This window comes from Lissotriton helveticus, chromosome 3_1 (genome assembly GCF_964261635.1).
Source record: "Lissotriton helveticus chromosome 3_1, aLisHel1.1, whole genome shotgun sequence".
In the NCBI taxonomy this organism is placed as follows: domain Eukaryota; kingdom Metazoa; phylum Chordata; class Amphibia; order Caudata; family Salamandridae; genus Lissotriton; species Lissotriton helveticus.
Window position 1 is genome coordinate 316,610,118 of NC_136061.1, and position 18,863 is coordinate 316,628,980.

At 46.3% G+C, this 18,863-nt stretch overlaps 1 protein-coding gene across 1 annotated transcript in view; it reads right to left on the bottom strand.

The window, feature by feature from the left end:
• NXN (nucleoredoxin) overlaps positions 1–18,863 on the bottom strand; it is a 592,564-nt gene that overhangs the window by 360,391 nt on the left and 213,310 nt on the right. The window lies entirely within an intron of this gene.

The window sequence follows — 18,863 nt, forward strand, 5'->3', positions numbered from 1 at the left end:
ATCTACAGTCCAAGACTGGCTCGGGTCGGTTGTAACCAGAAGTGACTTGTTGCACACCGCCCGGCCTCCGTACACGTCCAGAGAGGCCCAAGAAGAATGCGCGACCCGCCCTCAATCACACAAGAGTGGGGACGTCACCTCATAGGGCCAGGGCTTGACATTAATGTGATATAGAACACCCCTCAGTAGAACACATGCGTAGTAGCGTAACTGTGAGTGGGGACGAACGGGGGTGATGCTGCCGTCTGAGGAGGAGACGAGGTCGAAATGCATCATACTTAACAGAAGCCTCGAAACTCACCGCCAGCGTTAGTAACATAATTAGCTTCAAATGCAATATCGAAATCAGAATAAATCAAAAATTGGAGGAAAAAAAGTGCAATTCGTCTTATTAATCATTATTATTAAGTGTTGCCTATTTTAGCTTCTGGGCGCTGGGCCTTACCTAGCAGTTTGCTGAGCTCGGCGTTCTGCACATCCGGGAACTGTAGAGCCAGCCGCTTGCGCTCGTCCTTGGCCCACACCATGAAGGCGTTCATGGGCCTGCGGATGTGGGCCTCGGTTCTGGGGCTCCCTCTTTTGGCAATGCTGCTCGCCGCTCGGTCGCCCGTACTCTGCAGAGAGCGGCAGAGCAGCTCCCCGGGCCGGCAGGAAGGAGCCGCACACGGCGTATATGCCTGTGTGCACGTGAGGAGGACGCGCGCCCGACAAACACACTGCTAGATGGTGAACGCGCGCGCACCATCTGCAATGCATTACACGGCCACCCTGACAGCTCCTAATTATAAATAATGTACTTCTTTGCGCGAGCACGCACGAAATATGCCTCAAAATGGCGGAACAAAACTACATTTACCCTATCACTTCAAGCCTATTACAAAGAAAACACAAGGAAGACGAATCACTGACCAGATGACAGAAAACGCTAAGGAATGTCTGGAATTTCTCTCTCCAAGGCCCTCTTCTTCTTTTTTTTCTCCTTTAACATTAGTTCTCAAACTCCTCCCAGTTTACACTGGGAAGGAGTCCGAGCCCTAAAAATTAACATAAGCAGAGTGCAAAGAAAATCGAAAATCAAAGACGATACAGAGTCTGAGAAGAAAATTAGCCCAGGTTTAGAGCTACATTTCAATTAAGATGTTTTGGCAGACCAATTAAACATTTGACACAAAGAAAATACAAAATACCAATGTCATAAACTTACTGACCATCAAACTGAGTTGCTTATGCACAGACCCATCAACCATCATCAGCGATGATAACATTTAGCGAAGTGTGTGCCGGAGACCGCATTAGAAATGACAAGCGCCGACTCATGTCGCAGGCATGGGAGCGAGTGAGGCAGGATTCCCCACCTGAACATGTACAGACCCAGGCACTATCTTGAAGCTAAATGATGGCCACTAACTGGAAGATGGGAAAAGATAAAGAGCAGAGCGCCTTCCTGAAGGCTAATGTACATAAATTCAAGAAGCCTAGTTCAATTCTGGCAGGACAGGCACGAGCCAAACAACCAGTCAGAGGATACGTGTTCACCAGTTACAATTTTGCAAGTGATTCAAGATTCGAAAATGGTGCTTGACGATAAAATAGGCGGTGTGGGAATGGAGGTAATCCTGTTGATGCTTAAATGGTTGAGAGAAACCCCTTAACACACCAGAGACAGGATCTCTGTAAATGGGCAGACTGCAGAAAAGAAGGCAAGAATTGATGTCCTCTGCAGAGGCTGAATTATGTGATGTTCTGCAATATCTTGTTTGTGAATACAAGCATTGTATCCTTTCTGTATTTGCACTTTGTTCTCTAATGCACCTGTAGTTAAGTTTTTAGGTCTCGCCTGAGCCAGCGCATACGCTGCTCTGCGAGACATTGAGTAAGTGGGTTTTTAGAGAGCTACCAAAGGCGTTTGCTGGCCACAAGCTTGCGGTTACACGCGCGTGCACGCGCGCAGCCGCCATCTGCCTGTCTTTCATGGCTCATAAAGCCTTACAGCATGTGAATCATGCTCCTCCACCCCCTTGTTCTCTTCATTTCAGTGTTAGCCGAGATCAGACTCTCACACTACACACATCGCAGAAATCTCAGACACGCAGCCCTCCTCCTCTGTAGCAACCCCCTTCCCTGCCTAGCCTTTCCTCACAACCAAGGCCCCCCAACACACAACCCATCCCCCCTCCCGCACACACACACACAACCCGCCCCCCCTCCCGGCCACTCAGTGCCTATCAGCCTCCTCTCAGACAGGTCCCTCGCTGATTTTCCTCCTCACTGCCCCTGTTTGTTGCCTGGCCTCTTTTTACTGTCTTTCCTCCTCAAATGCAGCACTCTGTTCACGGCTTGCCACCCTCGTAGCCCCCACATAACCAGCTAGCGGGCGCGTACACAACTCCCGGGCTTGTTGGTGATTGCAGTGGTGGGCGCACATGCACCACTGAAAATCACTGGGATGTGCTTCCCGCCGTCTGTCTGTTTCATGAGGAAAGAATTGCAGAAATGAGAGCAATGTGGGGGACCCTCGGCTCTGGCCTGCCCTACTGTGTGCTGCCTTACTCCCTGCCCCCTTCACAACCTCCTCCCTTTCCCATGTGCCTTCCTCCATGGTGCAGCGTGTACAGCAGGCCCCTTTCTTGGATATCTGCAACTCTACATGCCAGTGTGAGTCCGCCGCGAGGAGATATGGGAGGGAGGAAGCGACTGCAGCTCTAGTGGAGGACGCCTTCCTGCAAGTCACGTGACTTACCAGGCTCGCATAAATCAAGGTTTTGTTTTTCTCTGCCTTGGATTCGGAATTAAAGGGACCGCTTCCCTAGGATCCTTTACACTGAAGAACACTAAGCCTTCCCACCATTTTCATTTAAAACATTCTCGGCAGTACTGAATGGACTGTCCTCACAATTTTGAACCATTAAGACTAATAGATCTGTCTGTCGGCGGAGTGCCTTGAAGGAGGGATATACTGCACCAGTCTGGTTGGGTAAAGGTGGGAGGGCTTATTTCGGGTGTCTGACAGAGAGACCCAGAGAGTCATAAAAAAACAATTACCAAAGCAAAATTGTTGGTTTGGAAGGTCGGACTTGGAGGATTTCAGGTCAGAGGACTTTACTGACAGAGACTCTATTCCAAGAAGTGGCACTGCAGACTCTGACTCTGTTTATTTTCGACCAATCTTAACTCTCGTACACGTCAATATGCCAAAAGAGGGCAACCAAGGTGTCATATGTGATTGCAACAGAAAAGATACGCACATAATGTAAACCGGGAGATCTTTCCCCAATGGACGCCAGGCAGTACATTGTCTTGCCCTTCGAGTAATTCTGCGTAAGTTGTATGGTATGGGTAATAAGAGTCTTACAAATACACACATACACTGGATTTATTTAAATGCCAGTATAAAATCGTCTTAACCATACTGCATCTTTAACAAAAACTACTAAATACAATAGAAGCTGAATCATACTGTACGTTAATGTATCGGAGGTAGAATTAAAGGGGGAGGGACAAACCACTTCCTTACAGGTTCTGACTCTGAGAAACACTTGTCATGACCAGTGCCGCCTTTCTCTAAGCTGATTGTGAAAGGTGATGAAAGGTCTTGCAACTTGAGTTGCATGTTTTACTCACGTCCAGTAGATCAGACTGAACTCCAATCTTTCCTCATTGTAATTGGCAATAAATGCACCAGTCTAATTATCGTCTACGTAGATACTTGAGTGCTTGAAGTTAACAGACAAAGCTCAGAAGGAGTTGAATGATATGAACTGGCCATCTAACCGTCCAGTTTCTTTGGCTCCTTCAGCTAACTATAATATTAAACCATGGTTATATATTACGCTAGGTCGTGCAGTTTAGCATTGACATAGCCAATAGATCTCGCCTTTGGGACCTTATTAGTGTTTAGCTATGCAACAGTTTATGTTGTTGCACTAAGGATATTGTGCTGCATAACTAAATACTTATAAGGTCCCAAAAGCGAAACCTATTGGCCATGTCAGTGCTTGTTTAATTTTTTCTTTGTTTTTAAGTGTGTAAAGGGGGAGTAGTTGTGATGTTCTGTACTTAGGGTTTCTGGAATTTGGGGATGTTTGCTAGGCTGGCGCGAGTTTCGGACAAGTGGGCAGTTGGTCTGAGCTTGAAGGTGGATGTGGTCTCTGAAGCTGTATTACGGAATAAAACCATGTCGACCTTCTCTACGGTGAATCTGCGTCTTTCTTGGAGAGGCGTACTTGTACATTTTGGCGACGATTTACCTACTCACGCAACAACCCCGAAGAGACTTAAACAGGGATACACATCCAGATCAACATTGAGAAAAAAATGAGTCTTACCCCATAAGTGTCGAAAACTCGAAGTGGTGCCGAGTAAGAGTGGAGGAATATAGTTCCTCTGGGGTCTGTGGGCGTCGCTTGAAAGGGATTTCATTAGACAAATGTACAAATTTTGGTGGTCATATTAAAAGTCAACATTTTGGTCTGTTATTGTGATTGACAAACTTTAGGGTTATTTGCCATTTCGCTTGTGTCTAATTTGAGTTTTCATTATGCAGAACGTTACTGCTCCTCCCTTCTTTCTGACATCCCATGGGGATCCTCCTCTCCCCTGGTTAAAATGGAAGAAAGTCTTTGCACATTATGCTTGGGTTTGTGGCACAACCTTAAGTGCTGAGAAGAAGACATCATTGCTCATGCATTGCTTGGGTTCGGAAAGCCAAGAAGTTTTTGAGCACCTTCCTGAACTCTTGGACAATGATTCCTCCAGCCTTAATGAGTAGGAGATTTGCATCCAGAAATTAGACTTTAATTATCTCTAAGGTGAGCACTGTTCTTGAACGGTAGGTATCACTTTGGAAGAAAGATGCAGAGACAGGTCGAATCAGTGGAACAATACATCACTGTTTTACGCACATAGGCTTTCACTTGCAGTTTTGGGGCAGCCTCAGAAGAACATTTAAAAGACCAATTTATGTTAGGGTGTGCCCTCAATAAAGCAAGAGAAAGCCTTTGGCAAAAAGGCAATCTATTATTGCAAGCTGTTCTCACAATAGCTAAAACTCACGAACATTCAACATATGTTGATGTTATACGTAAAGATATTTCAGGGGAAAAGAAGGAGGGTGATGTTGTTAAGGTGGTGGAGGAGAAGTCTGTAAAACTCAAGTCTAGTGTAGGCACAACTCCAAAGTCTTCTAACATGAAAAGTTTCCGGGTAAGTGCTTCAGGTGTGCCAACTTTGGTCATATGGTGAACGTCAAAGACTGCACAGGCTGGAAGGCTATATGCAAAATCTGTGGAAGGACAGGTAATTTCTCCAAGTGTTGCAAGACAAGCAAGGAACAAAAAAAAAAGTCACAGAGGTTGATCTGTATGAAGAGGATGTAGAATAAATTATTATTATTCAAGCTAAAGAGCATACTGGTGATGGTCCCCTTGAGATGGTATTGATTAATGATGCAGCACTGAGCATGCTTTTTGACACTAGAGCTAAAATAACTAGTTCAAAAAATGTCTTACAAATGTAATCCGTTAGGAAAAGTAATGCTGCTGAAACCTGACATTAGACCAAAAGGCTATTGTGGGGTGACTGTTGGCCTCTTGGGCTAATTCTGGGGCACAATTGACTTTAAAGGAAGAATTATTCCTCGGAAATGTATGCCTCAATGAAAGGAAACTCACTGATAAGTTGGTTTCATCAGCATGATTTGCATGTTTTTCCCAGACCCTAATGAAATTCCATCTGTTTTCCTAAGAGAATTACAACCAGTTGGAGTGGTTGCTTAAGCTAGTCAGAATTGGGACGAAGAGTTTCCTGCGTTTTTTGATGAAAAATTGGGTTGCCTCAAAAATTACTTGCACCAGATAAAGATCAAGCCGAATGTCACACCAAACGAAGCTAAGGTCAGAAATGTACCTTTATTTGTAAGGGAAAGCATGAGAGTGGAAATAGACAAACTGTTAGCCAAAGGAATAATTCAAGAAGTTGAGGCCACAGAGTGGGTCTCTCCTGTGGTTATGGCTCATAAAGCCAATGCGGAGGCCAGGCACTGTATCGATTTGAGGGAACTCAACAAGGCAGTGGTTGTTGACAATGATCTGCTGCCTAATATAAGTGAGATGTTTTGTTCCCTTGAGGGCACAAAGCACTTCTCATGCTTATATTCGACCTCGGCCGACCATCAGGTCAGGCTTCACTCATCGTCTCAGGATCTTACGTCCTTCATCACACCATTTGGCACTAATAAGTTCGTAAGAATGCCTTTCGGACTAATTCTATTGCCTCTGTATTTCAGAGGGCGATGCACAGCATTCCTGGGGGTCTTCAGGGTGTCAAGGTGTATCGAGATGATGTCCTCATCTTTGGGAGTGGATTTTGAGGAGCATGATAGGAGGGTGAGGTTGTTCTTGAAGAAACTGTAAGTTGCAGGTCTCACTCTGAGAGCTGACAAGTGCAAGTTTGAAGTTAAAGAAATAAAGTACTTAGGACCTTTAGTCTCTGCTTCAGGTATTAAACCCAAAGCTTCCTTAGTGAATACCATTTGTAATTTCCGTGAACCCCTAAACAAAGAAGAATTGATGATGTTTTTGGGCATGGCCAAGTTATACAACAAGTTTGCGCCAAACTTTGCTGGAAAAACATGTTGTTTGAGAACACTACTCAAAAAAGGAAGTGAATTTGCATGGTCCAAAGAATGTGAGAAAGAATTTGAATGTATTAAGAATCATCTAAATGAAGCCCCGTGTCTAGGGAGTATTGATGCCACAAAATTATCTTATCTCATGAAGGATGCCAGCTTGAAAGGGTTGGGAGCAGTTCTCTTACAGAAAGTGTTTAGCAAGGAAAGGAGAAGATCATTCTTTTTATCTCTAAACTGTTGAGAGGTGCTGAATGTAACTATTCAGTTGTAGAAAAAGAAGCTCTCAGTGTTTTCAGGGCTGTGCGTAGATTGAGGACATTTTTTGGGCAAGAAGTTCAATATTCTTACTGACCACAAACCTTTGAAAGAGGTATTTGCTAAGAAGAGTATTGATTTTATCTCACATAGAATATGGAAGTGGGTTGTGACTTTACAAGAATTTGACTTTGACATTTCTTACCTGAATCTAGAAATATTTTAGCAGATTGTCTTTCAAGACTCGGTGGTGATGGGTGTGAAGTGTCCGAAGAAAGTTAGTGGTTTAGTGGTAAAGAATTGGAGGAGGAAGTTAATGTATGTGTCATTAGTGAAGGGTTGATTTCCGAAAGTGAGTGGAGGGAATGTCTGGCCGATGATCTAGTCTTGCAGAAGGTTATGTCTATGGTTACGGGTGGCTGGTGTGAGAAGGAATGCGAGGAGGATGATCTTAAGGGTTATTGGCAATTCAGCGAGGACTTAGTTGTGGTGGATGGCTTTCTCATGTGAGGCAGTAAGTTGGTTTTTCCACATAAGCGTAGAGAGACAGATTAATGATGAATACTTATGCTAGTCATATGGGAATTGCCAAGAAGAAGGAAAGGATTAGAGAAGAGTATTGGTGGCCTGCTATGGACTTGCATGTAGAAAGCGTGATTCGTGAGTGTGCTGAGTGTGTGTGTAGTGATAGAATTTTGAAATGCAGAAAGAAGCCTATGTCTTGAGGGAGCAAGCCACTGGTCTTTGGTCGGACATTGCGGTCTCTGGATCGGTATGTGATTGTGTGCATTGATATATTTTCCTGTTGAGCTGACATTAAGGTGGTTAATTCTGCTGAATCTGCTGAAGTGGTGACTGAATTTTTAGAAGAGCTTTATGAACGCAAGTTTTTTTCCTTTGTCGCTATTGGCAGATAACGGCGTTCAGTTTACGTTTAGAATGGTGGAAGAATTTTTGAGTGCCAGAAGGAATAAGCATAAAAAGGCAGCTCTAAAACATCCACAAAGCAATGGTGTGGTGAGAGTTCTTAAGGAAACACTACAACAAGCTGCGGTCTCTGGTGAGAATTGAGAGTTAGTCCTGAGAAAGAAAAATTTGCGAGTATAGGTTCACATTGCATTCATAAATTGGTGAAACTCCTTTTCATTTGTTTAAAGGTAGGGTTGTTAACCGTCACCCACAAGGGAGTCAATTCCATGTTATGAGAAGTTTGATCGTTTATATGGTGGGCATTACGGAAGGGTGGAGAGAGAAGAAGAAAATGGAAAGAAGGAACATCTGGTATGATAAAATAAAGGCTGTGAAGATAATTGTGGTAAACGTTGGGGATTGGGTTAAGATTAAGGAGAAGATGTGATCTTCTGCAAAATCGTGTTTGTTAATACAAGCATTGTATCTTTTCTGTATTAGCACTCGATTCTCTAATGTACCTGTAGTTCAGTTTCTTTTTATTTTTTCCAAGTGTGTAAAGGGGGATAATATGTGATGTTTTGTACTTAAGGATTCTGGAATGTGGGGGTGATTGCTAGGCTGGGGCAAGGATCGGACCAGTGGGCAGTTGGTCTGAGGTTGAAGGTGGATGGGGTCTCTGAAGCTGTGTCTTTCTTGGAGAAGTGTACTTCTACACATTGTTTTCCCACTCAAGAAAGAATTTGAGAAATTGCAGAAAAAGATGCTCACCTGGAATAGCATGTAATATACTGGTTAGCTAATAAGGACCTGGGTGGGAGAATAACACCCAAAGTTTGCAACCCAGCGATACAGCAAGTGACATACTTGTGTGACATAACCAACACATTCCTATACAATTACAAGCAATTATACGCTAAGCAAGCCCACTCACCCAGGCACTACAGAACCCTTTAGTTAAATAACTACCCATCTCCAGACTAAAGATTAAAGACAAATTGGCTTCAGATCTCGCAATTTGGAAGAACATAAGCCTAAAACCAATAGAAATATGCCATCCGGTAAGAAACCCGGTCGAAAAGGATCCCCCCCCCCCCACAATTTGTTAAAAACAATGAGTCTTTTAGTCCTACAATTACTGGACACGTTTGAGGAGGTGTTATAACCTCTACATTGCTATTATTGTTGTCCTCCCCAAATTAGACTTCTTTACTTCTCCATTTTTTCCCCTACTTTTTCTTAACCTCACTTGAGTGCCACAGCAACTGTCCCTGGCTCAAAGAAGTATCCGCAGCTTGTCTGGTCCACCCTTTTTTGTCTGTGGGTCATGGCAGTCCTGAGATTCCCTGCAAGCTCTCCTTTTTCCCCTAGCTCACATCGCCAAAAATAATACTCAAATGAACTACTGCTTAACTGTGCTGGTTAGTTAAAACAAAACAAAAAAACAGAAAAGCTATTATTTTTCACCTTATCTGGTACAAGAACCTAGAATAGGTGCATCCGCATGGCAGTGCATATCTTTTAAGCCACTGAAGCTTCGTGAAAACCTGAGGCTGCACTCTCCATAGCTTTCAGCAAACAACTACAGTCTGTTACCTACATCACTAGTTTCTTACGATGTTCCAGCATGTTACTGCGCGGGAGTCTAAGAGGGAACTATTGTGTTACTGAAAACCGCGTACAAAGCTCCTGTTTTTTATCGTCTATCTGAGTCCTAGATGTCCAAACATCTTCTCTGCCTTGCTCTTCCTTTCCATAAATCACTGCAGTTCTGGCAGCTTCTCTGACCAAGCCTATTTTTGCTGGTTAACAATGCAATGCAATGAAAATAATAGTCAAAACTGCCACTTGAATGTGCTTGTAAAAAAGCTAAGATATATTTTTCACCTTTCAAGCACTTGAGCCCAGAACCTGTGGCTCAGCACGCCACAGCCTGACACGTTAGGCGACTGAATCTTCCATAACATAAGAGCCTCTAATTTACATAGCTTTCAGCAACAACGGTCCTTCACATGGTTACCGACATTAGTAGATTTATAAGTACCACCAGCGCGAGGGAAGGGAAATATTTACTTTAGAACAATGTACAAAGCTACTTTTTCAACGAGCTTATGTTTTTGTTTTGTAACAAACATTACCTGACCCATCTACTATACAAACGTACGTACATTTCTTTAACCATTAAGTCACTTCAAAGTTCAACACATGAACTAGATCAACTCTAAAGTCAGTGTGAGGCCACTGTTCAATACAATGGTCATCTACAGCAATAGTCTTCATCAGAAATGTAGGTGAGCTGCATGGACGGAGCCTTAAGTAAATCGTTTGTTGCGCTGAAAATGTTTTTACTAGCAACTTCTGGTAAATATGCTTGCAAACAAATGAAACAAAACAAAACACGCTTGGTAAAGTTCATGCTAGAGGCATTGCCAACACTTGGTACTTGGTAACTAAGCTCCAGAAACTGATGTAACTTTGTAGCCATGTTCTTCATGTAAAGCGCTCTGATACCTCCGAGTCCTGCCAGCGCTATATAAAACTCAATCAATAAAATAAATAACCTTCCTACTATCGCTGTTGCCATCTAAGAATGGGAAAGTATGGCAGACTCGAATGCAAACAAACCTTACCAGTGAACAACTCTCGCCTACTACTAAATTATTGCTCTCCAACAGAGCTGCATGTTTTCTATGGTGACAAAACTACATTTTAACAAGCATTTGCAATAGGTCTCGCATTACTTAAAGTTTGAGCTAATTACGTAGCATTAATTAGAACGCCAATAGCTCAAAGTTTTAGTAATGCGACACTTATTGAATTGCAAATGCTTGTTTATCTCTGCTGACCTGCCGAGGGTTATTCCCTTATTTACAAATGTGACGGCCTGGTTAATGTATTTCCAATAAGGGCTGAGGCACACATTGAGGATATCAATTATGCCTGAGTATGGGGAAGGCCGCTCTTGTTAAAAGTGAATGCGTTGAGCAAATAAAAACAAGCACTGTAAAAACAAACAGGCACTGTTTGTTTAATGCTAAACTCCGGCAACAACATGGAAGGTTTGGAGGGCGGGACCGGGTGGTATGGAGAAGCCCGCTATTGTTCAAAGTGAAAGTGCTGCAACGAAAAACAAGATTGTGGCGGAACAGGGTGGAGGGGAGCAGTTGTGGGATCAGACATCCGTCCTGTGCAGCCTTCAGAAACTAGCATGGTAAAGAGAAGTCCAAGCTTTTAGCAGGCTTCAATAGCTAGTAAGAGGTGCATTTATTAAAAAATAAAGGACATCACACAAATCCTCTATTGATATAATTTCACTCACCAGTTGACGAAGGGCGAGCTGAGGAGAACTAGGGTGCCGTGCGTAGTGCTCGGGCCTCGCAGAGGATTCTTAAAGGCGCACTACAGTAGAGTTTTTACAGTACTACTATTAAAAAATATGAATGGATTGCATGTCCCGTATTGAATGCAAGACCGCTGCTGTGTCTGCTTCTGTCAGTGCCCGGACCATAATATCTATAAATGACATGATGGGAAATATGTGAGGGACCCTGAAAGCACGAGAGGGCATGTCACCGAAGGAGATAATTAATGCAAGAGGGGAGCAGTGTGGCAGGTAAAGACAAGGTGTTGGAATTCGTTCCTAAATCAGCAGCTCCTTTGTTTGTTCCAAGACTGTCAAGAGAGCCATTAACCTGGGGATGTTGTACTCATTCATCCGTGGTGGCGTTTGGGATGCCCGGAGAGTGAAGGTGCCTTGTGTGGGAGGGACTGGTGGCTGTGAGGTAGGAAGGGCAGCACCCCTAGATCCTCCTTCACCCTCAGCGGGCACATACAGTTTGTGAAGTTTGGCACCCTACAGACGGAGGAACGCACGCTGCAGCCATCGCCTCAGCAGTCCCATGGGCCGAAGAGGAAGCAAGTCCCACCTAGAAGGCATGCCGCTGATTAGTGAAGCTGAGAAGGGTAAATAAAGGCAGGCGTCTGCCATTGCCTGGTACTCCGATGAAAAGAAAGGCGCGCTGCCAAAGCAAAGAAGGCGCGTGGCCGCTGAAGTTAAAGCGTGCTGCGCTGTCAAAAAGAAAAAAACCCACACGATTTAAAGATAAAGTGCGGGTGCCGCGATTGTAACAAAAGTAAAGAAACAGAAAAAAAGGCGTGTGGCTGCATTTAAAAAACAAGTCCGGCCCGGACAGATGTCTCACCGCTGCTGGAGCAAAGTTACCGAAGATCAGCTAACCACCACCCTCGCCCAGAGCCCACTCGCCGACCATACCGACCCAGACACAGCCGTCCGCAACCTCAGACAGTGGATCAACAACTGCGCCAACACCCTCGCCCCGATCAAGAAACCCTCCAACAATCATACCAACAAGAAAGCCAGCTGGTTCACTGAAGACCTCCGGGCCTCCAAGCAAACCTGCCGAAAGCTGGAGAAGATCTGGCTCCGTGAACGAACACAGGACAGCCACACCGCCCACAAGAATGCCACCTGCAGACACCATCACCTCATCAGATCCGCCAAAAGGGCCTCCTTCAAAGACCGCCTAGACAACAACGCGCACAACAGCAAAGAGCTCTTCAACATCGTGAAGGAACTCTCCAACCCCAGCTCTAACACCAACAACGTCCCACCCTCGCAAGACCTGTGCGACTCGCTGGCCACCTTCTTCCACCGCAAGATCACAGACATCCATGACAGTTTCAACGCCACGACAACCACTGAGATCTCCGCCCCGACGACCACCATCCGCACCAACCGCCTGCTCTACTGGACCAACATCAATGACGATGACACCATCAAGATCATGAACACCATCCACTCCGGATCTCCGTCAGATCCATGCCCACACCACATCTTCAACAAAGCCAGCACATCCATCGCACCCCATCTCCGGAAAGTCATCAACACCTCCTTCGAGACAGCAACATTTCCCAGAGAGCTGGAAGCACGCCGGGATCAACGCCTTGCTCAAGAAACCCAAGGCGGACCCCAAGGACCTTAAGAACTTCCGGCCCATCTCCCTGCTCCCGTTCCCGGCAAAGGTCTTCGAGAAGACCGTCAACGAACAACTGACCCGCTACCTTGAGGAGACCAACATCCTGGTCCCTTCCCAGTCCGGGTTCCGCAGCAACCACAGCACCGAGACTGCCCTCATCACCGCCACCGATGACATGAAATCCCTGCTGGAGAACAGAGAAACGGCGGCCTTCATCCTAATGGACCTGTCAACCGCCTTCGACACGGTCTGTCACCACACACTACGAATACGCCTCCACAACGCTGGGATCCTAGAGAAGGCCCTGGACTGGACCACCTCCTTCCTCTCCGGCAGAACACAGAGCGTCCGCCTTCTCCCCCTTCTGCTCCGGAGCCACCGAGATCATCTGCGGGGTACCCCAGGGCTCATCCCTAAGCCCAACCCCGTTTAACATCTACATGGCACCGCTCGCCCACGTCGCCACGACCTCAACATCCTCTCCTATGTCGATGACACCCAGCTGATACTCTCCCTCACCAAGGACCCCCACACCCCCAAAACCAACCTTCACGAAGGAATGAAGGCCGTTGCTGAATGGATGAGGAACAGCCGACTGAAGCTAAACTCGGACAAGACGGAGGTTACCCTTTGGCCTGGGACGACTCCTGGTGGCCGACCGCACTGGGAAACGCTCCAACACCCATCGACCACGCACGCAACCTAGGGGTCATCCTCGACTCCACCCTCTCCATGACTAAACAGGTCAACGCCGTCTCCTCCTCCTGCTTCAACACCCTCCGCATGCTCCGTAGGATCTAGAAGTGGATTCCCACTGAAAAGAGAAGAACAGTTACCCAGGCCCTTGTCAGCAGCAGGTTGGACTATGGAAACGCCCTCTACGCAGGAGCCTCGGCCAAACTTCTGTGACGGCTCCAACGCATCCAGAACGCCTCAGCACGCCTGCTCCTCGACATTCCTCGCTGCAGCCACATCACACCCCACCTGAGAGACCTGCACTGGCTCCCGGTCAACAAGAGGATAACCTTCAAGCTCCTCACCCATGCACACAAGGCACTCCACAACACCGGACCAACATACCTCAACAGACGACTCAGCTTCTACAACCCCACCCGCCAGCTCAGCTCTGCCGACCTCGCCCTCGCTACAGTCCCCCGCTTCCGAAGAGCGACCTCAGGCGGCAGATCGTTCTCCCACCTCGCCGCCAAGACCTGGAACACCCTCCCCATCCACCTACGGCAGACCCAAGACCTGCTGACCTTCAGAAAACTCCTCAAGACCTGGCTTTTCGAGCAGTAGCAGCATTCCCCACCCCAGCGCCTTGAGACCCTCACGGGTGAGTAGTGCGCTTTACAAATGATATGATTGATATGATTGATTGATTGACATGCGAATTTTAGACATAGTGGTCAGCTTTTAACAGAGGTAAAAAATAGATTAAAGTTGAAAGATGGTGGCTTGATTAATAACCAAGAGTTACAGCAACACTAGGGAGTGAGAGCTTGACAATAGCATTTAAAAAAAATAAAACATTTTAAGGATGCTATAGTAAAGATAGCAACCTTTTGTAGGTCTGACCTTGAGACATCTTGCCAATCTTACAATTTTCGAAAAAGAATCCAAATCAAAATACACATAAAATATATATTTCCTTTAAACTTCATCAATAGGAACCTTTCGAACAAATGCAATAACTAGTGACATAGGCCATCCCCTGCTATAACTCTGAAAGTTTTTCAGGACCGTCTGCCTCTGTTCAGAGGAAGGAAATAGTCTTGCAAGAAGCCTTTGACACTTGTCTCCTTGCACATGACAAACAGGTTCAGGAAAAGAGCTCATTTAAAAATGTAACAATGATCTCAAATTAACATGTTTCAGTGACAATGAGCTCGGTATTGGTCACTTAGGCCAACCACTGACAACCGAGGATGAGGCTCACTGAAACTGTCGCCAGTTAACAACTCTGGCTTACTGTGCTGAGCCAGTGTGTGACCGAGATCTGCTTCCACTGCTCGCCCGGATTCCATTCTGCTTCGAAACCACGTAACTTGCATTTCTTGCGGTTTCCTTACTTACACACGTCCATGTCTTCGAAATCTTCCACACAGCCAGATTATTTCGAGTTACATATTTCATATAATAAGTAAAAAGGTAAAAAAAAAAAAACACAGTCTACAAAGCTGCAAAAAAAATAAGGGACTTTCCATTAACAAATTGCATGGACGCTCAGGTAGTGGGGACGTTCCTTAGGTTAGCCTGCGCCTATGGGAACGTGGTGACCAATGCACAGAGCAATTAAGTTCAGAAAGCTGGCAGTAAGTATGGAAAACCATGTAAATGTGTGCGACATAAACAGCCTGCACCTGTTGTCACGGACCTGCAACACGCTTTCAGAGCACTGCCCACTACAGCCCCACCCTCACATTTGCGTCACATCTTGCGCCCCGCGGTCACAGGTAAGTCACCTGGCGTCACCACCCTGCGTACCGACGACGCCAGAGACATGCACCTTGCCGTCATAGTCTCACCCTCACAGCTCTGCAGCTGACGTCTAGACCTGACGCCACAGCACCAGGGCGTGGCGTCACCACCATAGACCTACCCCTAAGCCTCAGAGCCTCTCACAGACCTTCAGGAAGCCCAAGCCGTGCCCCCACCCCACATTGCACGAGGCCATGAAACCGGTCTATTTCTATATATCTGCAGCGATGGGAAGAGAACTGCATTTTGTTTTCTGAAAACAGGCATTCCCATAGTTTGAAAACAAGCCATGTTGCGCTGCAGAGAGCAGCTACACGCATGTTCACACACAGGAGTTGTACCACAGCGATGAGTTTTTTTCACTCACAATGAAGGAAGCTTTTTCATCAATGGTGTGTGTAGGGTGTAGGTGGGCTAGGTCAGTTGTGGAAGAGAAGGGCATTCCACTGACACCTGCCAGAAACACAATACAAGACAGGACTGGGAGAAACCTGAGACAGCAGCGAGCCTGCTGGCAGAAAACATGGCACTTGCCGAGGTGGCACCTGCTCCACAGCCCGCAGGGGCCGCGGATGTCTTCCAAGAACCCCACCCTGGGAGCAAATACGGCACTGGGGGTTAAATGCAGTTGGTGAAGACTCGCAGGATGCCACTGACTCAACCAGGATGAGTGACCTACCTTGGAGAAAAAAGAACCAAAAAACGTCAAGAAAGAATCACTCAGCTCAACCTTTAGTGGGGGCTTTCAAATAAGGGAAAATAAACAAGGCATTTAGGCGACTGTTAACCGACAATAATGAAAACGAGTAGGGGCGTTACAAGCCATGTAGAGACGGCTTTCTCTGAAAAGCGGGACAAAGCGAAAGTGATCGCTATTGAAACAAGTGGCGCATGCGTCATGCCTGTGTCTGGGCATGATCATAGCTCCTCCCACGGCCTATTGGTGTCTATTACGTGCTTGGTGCGCGTAATAGACACCAATAGGCCATGGGAGAAGCTATGCGCGGGCCTTGAGCCAATAGTGTGCAGTCTTTCATTATGAGAAGCACGCTAAGGCCAATGGGGTAGCACAAAAGGAAAAGCACACGCACGAGCGTGTGCGATTCCTAGGTCAGTGCTAAAACTCTGTTTTTCACTTACTAAATACCTCGCGCTACGCGAGCACTGCTGCGCAGTGCAACACTAGGCGCGAGACCTAAAAATGAGGAATAAAGGTATTAAAACTATTAATTCAGGCCACGTTATAAATTATAATACATTTTTGTGGAACATTTACCTGGCTGGGCTGTAAGGGGGTCAGGCCCATAGTCAGGTCAACGTTACTGGTGATGTGGTTAAGTAGTAGTGCCGTCTCATTTTTGACTGATGGGGAGAGGTGGATTTTCATAGGCTTGTTGCAACACTGATAGCCTTACCCCAAGATGGAGGCTGCATTGTGAGAAAACAGGTTATACTGTAAATCTCTCAAAATGTTGCCCTTTTTAGGGACAGGCTACCCGGATGTGCAAGAAATTAAAAAAAAACAAGAAAGTGGTATTACAGGGTAACGCCTCCACTCGAATGCGGACAGGAACAATAAATTAATACTTTTTACAATACAATGTTATGTTATGTTATGTTAAAACAGCACTTTTTGAGCGCACGGCTACCCAGAGCGGGTGTCCCGGCGCTTTGGCAAAGAGGCCTGAACATAACCAAGAAGACCCAGAGGCGGAGACACTGTAGACGCGTGGATTAAGCAGAAAAAAGGACCGTCTTTAGCTCCTTCCTAAAGGCCAGAAGATTATTAGCCTTGCGGAGCGAAAGAGGGAGCTCATTCCAAAGACTGGCCGCCATGAACTGGAAAGACCGGCCTCCCATCCGCACACGTTTGATCCCTGGTACCTCCACTTTAGCCAGGTCGGCAGATCTCAAATTCCTCCGGGGAACGTAGAAAGAAATACGCTTCCTGAGGTAAGCCGGGCCGGTAGAGTGGAGGGCTTTAAACGCCAACGTGAGGACTTTAAACCTAATTCTGCAAGGCACTGATAACCAATGCAGCCTGCCACGCAGCAGAGAGGCACTAGCTCTCCGTGGAAGGCCAAAAATGGCTCTGGCCGCTGAATTTTGAACCGTTTGTAATCTGGACACCAGATATTTGGGCAGTCCGGCAAAAAGTGCGTTACCGTAGTCTAAACGCGATCCCACAAGCGCTTGGACAATATTCTTACGGTATTGTAAGGACAGCAGTGGGAGAAATTTCCTCACCATCTTGAGAATGCCGAAGCATTTCCCCGCTAAACCCGTGATATGTGGACGGAAAGAAAGACTGTCGTCAAACACCACTCCTAGGTTTTTTACTTGGGAGGAGGGTTTCTCAGGTGGAAACATGTCAGGAGGCCACCATGACTTCCAACCAGGGTCTGGGGCGCAGCCAAAAAAAAGCAGCTCGGACTTATCCGAGTTGCATTTCAGGCTCTGGTGCTGAAACCATGCAAAGACTGCACTCAAACAGTCTCTGATTCTGCCGCCGTCAAAAACCTCTCCCTTCCTGCAGGTAAACAGGAGCTGGGTGTCGTCAGCGTATGAAATGACCCGGGCTCCAAATGCCTCCGCGACCTTCGCCAAAGGGGCCATATAAATGTTAAATATGGTGGGGCTCAAGATAGATCCTTGAGGCACCCCCACCTCTAACGAAGGCATTTCCGCGGAGAACGGTGGAGCCCAGATCACCTGTCGGCGGTCGGCTAAGAAGGATTGAAACCAATCCAACACCGTCCCCCGTAATCCTACCTCCTTGAGTCTTAAAAGGAGGCCAGCATGAGGGACGGTGTCGAATGCCGCCGACAGGTCCAGCAAGACCAGCATAGCCTTTCCCCCAAGATCAAGCGTCTCCCTGATGGCGTCGGTCACCTCCACAAGGGCTGTCTCCGTGCTATAATTAGCACGGAAACCAGATTGGGAGTCATGCAGCAGTTTGTTATTCTCAATAAAGGTGGTAAGAGTATGCTGAACATGTTTCTCCGCCACCTTCGCCAGAGCAGGGAGGAGGGAGATTGGTCTATAGTTGGCCAGCTGTAAAGGGTCCAGCAGAGGTTTTTTAATCAGCGGGAGAATGAGAGCATGCTTCCACTCTCTAGGGACCACTCCAGAACTCAGACATGTTGAGCAGGGGGTTCAGCAAGTTGTTTATAGCTGGCGCCAACAATTAAACATTGCTATCTGCTTAGCAAGCATAAATGACAAAGAATTGAATGGGAATAAAACTGTGATAATTAAGAATTCTTATTAGATAAAACAGTCCTTTAGCATGGGCAGGGTGGATGAAACCTTACGCAGAACGAGAGGGCTAGAAAACACTTGCACGAAGTACTCAATACAAAATGAAACAAAATAGAGCGCAGTCAAGCATGCATGGAAGAATGCAGCTCATCCAACCAGAACACCGTGACACCAAAATGCTCCAGGCCAGTACGAACACAAACATTTGGGGAAACCAGACATGTGATATTGACAACAAATCCATCCAGTCATCAGCAAGGTGCAGACAAAAAGCCCAGTTCAAGTATATTGTATTGAAATCGCATTATATAGCACTTATTGCCTCTGACAAG